Genomic DNA, 7,500 nt, shown 5'->3' on the forward strand with positions numbered 1-7,500 from the left:
TCGTTGGTTAAGAGGAGCGCCAACTCGCGACTCAACGAAGTTTCGGGTCTGAATTTCCGAAAAATGAAAATGGGGATCTTAAGAAGGCGACCGGGTTTGGAAAAAAAAGCTTGATGAGGAGAGGGACGACGAAGGAGAAAAGGGAAGTAATGAGGATGATGGTGATGATGATGATAAGAGAAAAGCGAGAAAGAGGAAGGAAAAGGAGAAAGAGGAAAACAAAAATAATGTAGAGAGAGAGAGAGAGAGTGTGTGAATGGGAATGAGAGATAGAAGGAGGGGTGGAGGGAGATATAGACAGATAAAGATAGATATATAGATAAATAGAGAGAGAGCGAGAATTTGAGAAAGAGGGAGATATACAGTAAATAGATAATTACTGAGAGAGAGAGAGAGAGAAAGAGAGAGAGAGAGAGAGAGAGAGAGAGAGAGAGAGAGTAAGAGTATCAGAGAGAGAAAGGGAGAGAGAGAGAGAGAGAGAGAGAGAGAGAGAGAGTAAGAGTATCAGAGAGAGAAAGAGGGAGAGCAAGAGCCTGACCTTCAAACTCTGATACGCTATTCTGGTACTCTTACCTAAAAGAGGACACGAAAAAGCACAGTGCTACAGCCGCGAACGAACCGAACCCTCTTGCAATATTTAGCATAGAAAAAAGAGAAGAAAATTCGATAATGGACGATTCTATGTGAACTTTCGGGGATCGATAGAGGCCAGGAGGGAGGGGAGGGGGAGGGGGAAGGGGAGTGGGAGAAATGGGTCAGTAGTTTATTTTATTCAATTATAAGGTCAACTTCTTGAAGGGTTCATGTTTATCAATGCACATCGCGTATTGCTTTCTAGTGGAGTGCATTATGCATAATTTGATATCAAGATTTTTTCCTTCATCTGGTTCTACATTATTTTGGTCATAAACAATAATTAGATCTTAAATACGAAAATATGATGAAGTTGCAATTATTCATAATAATCATAGATGTCTGGAGTACCTGTCAAACTCTCATAATGTGGTATGTGGATAATGACCTTTTGAATATTGAAATGCAATAGTCATGACCAAGCAACAGAGAAACGTGAATATATAATAAATATTCGTAAAGACAATTCAAACAAAAACATTATGAAGAATTCTTTGCTTTTCTCTTTAAACATAACTTAACTAACAGGAGAGATAGAGATTGCTGGATTATTTCTGACACTCCGCCTACGCACAGTAGTTAGTCATCCCTAGCTAATGTTCGAACTGACCTCTATCCCACAGGAAAGGAGCTCGTTCCAAAAACTATTAAAAAAAAAAAAAAAAAAAAAAAAAAAAAAAAGTATAAAAAATGTGAAAAAAGTAGATAAAAAACAACGCTTCTCTGGCATCCACGTAAAGAATATATATATAAAAAAATCCCCTAATAATAATCCTGACGTTTACAACTTTCGCTCACTTCGTCCCACAGCGAAGGAGGAACAGGGAGGGTCCGAAGACGTCGGGCGGCCTTTGGGAGGAGAAAAGGCCCTTTGTTCTAAAAGGTTGGAACCGCCTATATATAAAATGTTAAAGTGAAAACCGCAAAGTCTTTTCAAAATGAGATGATTCACCGGTCTGCTTTTATTTAATTTTCCAAAGGAAATTGAAATTCATAGAGCTATTGGACATGATAAATGAATTTTACCTGCGAGACGGGTAAAACAACATTATGGACCATGAGAATGCGCCCACCGAAGTGTGTGGGGACTCAGGCCTCGGAAATACGCGCCTCTGTCGCCAGGAGGGACTGACACTTTGGCTTCTCTATATGTGCATATGTATCTATATATGATATATATATATATAAAATATATACCTCATATTAAAATTATATATATATAATATATACATATACATAACTGTATGTGTGTGTATATATTTATAATAATATATATTTTAATATTATATAATATATACATATTAGATATATATCTATATAATATTATATATATATATATAGATATTATATATGCATACTATCAACATATATATATATATATATATATATAAGATATATAATATATATATATATATAAATATAAATATATTATATATATGCATGCATATGTATGTTTATATTTATATATGTATATATTATATATATATATATATATATAGATATAATATATTCTATATAAAAGTATCTATATATTGTGTGTATACACATATACATTATGTGTGTGTTGTATATATATAGGTATGGAAATATATATATATATGTATATATTACAAATATATATATATAATATATATTTATATATATATATATATATATCTATATATATGATGTGTGTGTGTGTGTTGCCTATATATATATATATATATATTTATATGTATATATATATATATATATATATCCTATTTATATATATATATATATATATATATATGTATGTAGGTATATAGGTATGTATATATATATATGTTAAGATATGTATTATATATATATATTTATATATATATATATATATATATATTATATAATAATATGTATATTATGTATAGTATATAGGTATGTATATATATATGTATATATATTATATATTATATATATATATATATATATATATATATATATGTATTTGTATATATATATATATATATATATTTTTTATATATATAGTGTATATATTGTATAATATATGTATATGTATATATATATATATATATATATATATATATATATATATATACAGATGCACAATATCCACAGTACATGGAATCCTAAAAAATGCTCCTGATCCTTTCCTCCAAAATTGTCCCTCGCTGCGGCCCTCCACAACCGCCCGCAAAAAAAAAAAAAAAAAAAAAAAAAAGATTCTCTGTTCCGTTAAAAGAACGCTGCACCCAAGCACGCTGTGCAACAACCACTTGTTAGGCCCCGAAGAGAGACCTACACATCAAAAAGGAATGGGAGTAAAAACACAGGGCAGAACAAGCACGAAAACATTGCAACCTCCAAACACAAGTTGCAATAATTCGAATTCCGTTTCCACGTTCAAAGAGAGGGTTTCCACGCTCCCTTTGCGTTGCGTTGCCAGGAAGCCAACGTCTAGCTGAAGAAAATTGGGAAAATTGTTGCTAACTTTTGGTTGACTTACGTCTTCTTACTCACTCTCCAACAGCTACAACAAGAGCAAACTTATTTTTGACTTCTTCTTCGACATCCAGAACAGTTCATCAAAATCTGATTTCTGAGGCTTAGTGTGACCTGCTAAAAGTTTTCTCTCTCAGGCCTCGTAGCTTTCGTTCCTGACATACTGCCGCGCATTATCTTCCAACGTGTCATAGCCGTTGCTGTTGCTGGATGGTTCTCATCATTCTAATCTCTCTGCATAAAGTCATAGCACTTGAGATAAGAAACACCATTGCCAGGACGTCATCTGAAGGCAGAAAGTCGTGCAGCGGTAATTTACGTCTTAATGGCGCCCATGCTCTGTGCATTGCAAGTGATAGCGCTGGAGTGCATTGCATTTCGCATATCTTTCTAATGTAATAGAAGGAAAACATCTTCTGAGTGGAGGACAAAAGACAGGCCCGCTGTTCATTTTCAACATGCAGGGGTCCGACCATTAAAAATTATCCGTTCTTTACAACATATCTTTCCATTGAGTGTCTAACCTTAAACACACTGCGACGTTTGGAAAAATGATATCACGCAGACAAAGCACCTATTTCTTCTGTGCCCATCTCTGTTTCATTTATTGACATTGGAACAAAGTGCGAAGCTTAATTAAGTGAAGTCTGTGGCCTGATGTGTGTTTCCTTTTCAGTAAAACGGATTCATAATAACATCGCAAAGGCGCATAGAGATACTCACAATAATTATAAAAAATAATTGGTTGATTTTATATCGATGGTAGAATTGTGCAACGTAATATTAAAAAAAAAGAATTGATCTAACATTACCATGAATAAACGACCAATATTAAAAAAATGTTGTGGTTGGTAAATATAAAAAAAACTTCTTGATACTAAAAGGGAAGGGTAAGAGGTGTTCATACATACAGATACAACGCGTCTCCATTTTTATCATTTGCTAAAAAATGTAGTTGATTTTAGTTCCATCTTCCTGACAGAATACATCCTTTTAACTTTTTAACAACGATTCACCCGTTGCTATAGAATGGAAAACATCTACGGCAGAATATATTTCGTTGCAACTCGGGCAGTGTAGCCAAAAGGAAGAGTTCACGACTCTAAAAATAAATAAATGTTACAAGGACAATTACACCAAAAAAAAAGAATAAAAAGGCACGCAACACATACAGACCAATCCACTCGATTCTAACTCGATGTTGACTATGAGGAGCCTTGCTAAACTCCTCTCTAACACTGACCAGGTTCACCACAGTAGGCACTTTCCCAAATATTTCTAAGCCCAGCTCACACTCCCAATACACTTTAGCGTCCCCCTCTAACGCCGCACTCTCTCCTTACTCCTTGCTCCCATAATTAGCTTGTAATCAAACAAGGTCCCAAGTGAGTGATCTTCTGTTACTTGAAATAAAGGAGGAAGATTAAACTGAACCTGAGACACAGAAATAATAATAAGAAAATGAAGAAGAGATAGATCGTTTAATTGATTGATTGATCGATATTAAGACATTAAGATATATAGATACGCAGAAATTGGAAAGTTTGAAAAGATAATAGATAATTTGTGATAATTAAGTTAGACAATAATACAGATAGATTAACTAAATAATGAATCAAAAAACAAATGTAAATCTTGTAGCCATTTTTTGGGGGAAGACTAAAACCTTTTCTGCTTGCATGTATCAGTAAATGCAAAATGATTTACGTGATCCATGCATCACCACTTCCTCTTCTGACATTGCCTTCTCGTGACGAGTAAGAATGAGTCAATATTCAGAAGTTCATTATATCTTCTCCCCTCGAACCCCGGATCCGATTTGTTTCCACTCCGCCAAAAGAATCACCACCGAGATGTCCAAACCATATTTGTATAGATATGATAGAAATGTTGTTGTTGTTGATGTTGTTGTTGTTCTTTGGATTTCTGAAAGCTGCCATGAAAAAAAAAAAATTGGTTTACTCTTAAAGATCCAGCTTATAAAGAATTGTTATTCGATACCTTGTAAATACCAAATCTTTCTATATATAAAAAAAAAAAAAAATCTACACAGTATTCTTGCAAAAGAGCGTCTCATAGCATTCTTCTCATTAGCATATAGCACCACATAACACCTTTACAATTAACACATAACATCCTCTCCAATTTCAACACCTGATAAGTCATCACGTAGCTAATTCTTGTTATCTATTTATTACCTCTAATAAACAAATTTCACTCCTAGATATGCCACCCACTAATGCTTTTAAACCTTAGAAAATCAGGGCTCCGCCTCGATGTCTTATGTATAATTCCTTGAGTACTTCTCCCCCCCCCCCCCCCCACCACCACCACTCCGTCATCTCTTTGGGAAGTTATTCCTGTTCTTTATTAATATCTTTTTGGTGGGGGGGGGGTTTGGAGGCAAGGTACGAAATTATGTTGTTTTTTTCTCAGCACAATATTGTATGGCGATTGAATGCAGAAAAGGCAAATGTCTTATTTTTGCGTTCTTACCCCCCCCCACTCTCTGCTTCCCCCCTTTTTTTCCCCCCCCTTTTTCTTTCTTTCTTCTTCTTCTATCCTTCCTTCTCTTCTTCTTCTTTCTTCTTCTTCGTCTTCTTTCTTCGTCTTTTTTTTGTTTTTTTTTTTTTTTTCGTGTTTTTTTGTTTGTTTTGTTTTTTTTTTGGTTTTGTTGCTTTCGTGTGCCTGTTTGGTAGGAAGAGATTGATGGTGGTGATCATGGTGTTTATGATAATAATTATGATGATCATGATCATTACTTTGTTGATGATCATGTTTTTGTCGTATCGTTATCATTATTTGTATAACCATTGTCATTATTCTCATCATTGCAGGTAATTAAATGATAATAGTGATGCTCCTTGTGATCATTACTATTATCATTATCATTACTATTATCATCATTATCACCATCATTATCATTATCAGCAACATCATTATTGTTGTTCTTGTAGTTATCATTACCATGATCATTGTCATTGTTAGTTTTACTATTATCATTATCATAACTATCATTGTTATTACTGTGGTTCCTATCATCATTATGATTAAAAAGAAAAAGAGGATAGAAGGAGAATTATCATCATCACTATCACCATAACCACCATAAAGTGACATCAGTTAGGATAAGAAACCAAGGCACTGTTATCTTACAACTAAGAACTTCACTTTTCAATCAAGAATTCAGTTGCGAAAGCACGAGTTACGCCTGTTACTTTCCCTCATCTCTGCTTTAACACCTCTATCAGGCGGACTGTGTTACGCTATTCAATCAAGTCCCATATAGTGGGGTCATCTTGGAAATAAGTTTGCACACTTTTCATTTTTCATGTCAATGTAAGCTGTTTTTATATATCTGCTTTTTTTGTTTGTGTTTGTTTTGGTTTGTTTTTTGGCCTATTAAGTTGGAATTACTTTTCACGAGGTTTAAAATTCATATTATCTGAATTTAGGTCGGTAATTAGAGATGGTGGGATGATAGTAATGAATTGGGGATTTGTGGTCAGGTGGGGGAAGCTCTAAATATGTGAGGGGGGGTTGCTTATATGGTTTATTTTATTTTGTAAGATTCAGATAGTTGAATAAAGTGTGTAGGAGTAGTAGAGTTAAGGTGTAAGAGAGGTTTTTAAAAGTGGAGTTAGATATATGGTTGGGGGGATTTTAGTTGGTGTGGATTGTGAGTGATGTTTTGGGTTTGGTGTTTGGGTGTATGAAAATTATTGAGTGGGGGCTGTTTGTTATCGTGCTGCAATAGTGATATTGTTTTGTTTATCTCTCCCCCTCTTTCTCTCTCTTCTTTCTCTCTCTCCCTCCTCCTATCTCATCTTGAGTCTCACTCTCCTCTCCTCTCCTCCGGCAGCAACGCGCTCTTCCCTCTTCTCCTCTCCATACCTCATCCTCTCTCTCTCTCTCCTCCTCTCTCCCTCCTCTCTCTCTCTCCCCGCTCTCCCCTCTGCTCCCCTCTCTCTCCTCCATCCCTCACTCTTCCTCTCTTCCCCTTCGCTCCTCACTCTCCCTCTCCTTTCCCCGCCATCTTCTCTCTCTCCCTCTCTTCCCCTCCACCCCCCCCTCTCCACCCCTACTCCTCCTCTCTCTCTCTCTCTCTCTCTCTCTCTCTCTCTCTTTCTCTCTCTTTCTCTTTCTCTCTCTCTCTCCCTCTCTCTCTCTCTCTCCCTCTCTCTCCCTCTCCCTCTCCCTCTCCCTCTCTCTCTTTCCCCCTCTCCCTCTCTCTCCCTCCCTTCCTCCCTCCCTCCCTCTCTCTCTCTCTCTCTCTCTCCCTCCTTCCTTCCTTTCCCTGCTTTTCCCTCCCAACCCCCATTGTTTTCCAACCCCACAAAGAGGCTTCACCCCTTCTTAACTCATAGGTGCGGAAGTGACGTCATTAGA

Source organism: Penaeus japonicus, unplaced genomic scaffold (assembly GCF_977035675.1).
Source record: "Penaeus japonicus unplaced genomic scaffold, GWHDUDI00000001_assembly GWHDUDI00000005, whole genome shotgun sequence".
NCBI lineage: Eukaryota > Metazoa > Arthropoda > Malacostraca > Decapoda > Penaeidae > Penaeus > Penaeus japonicus.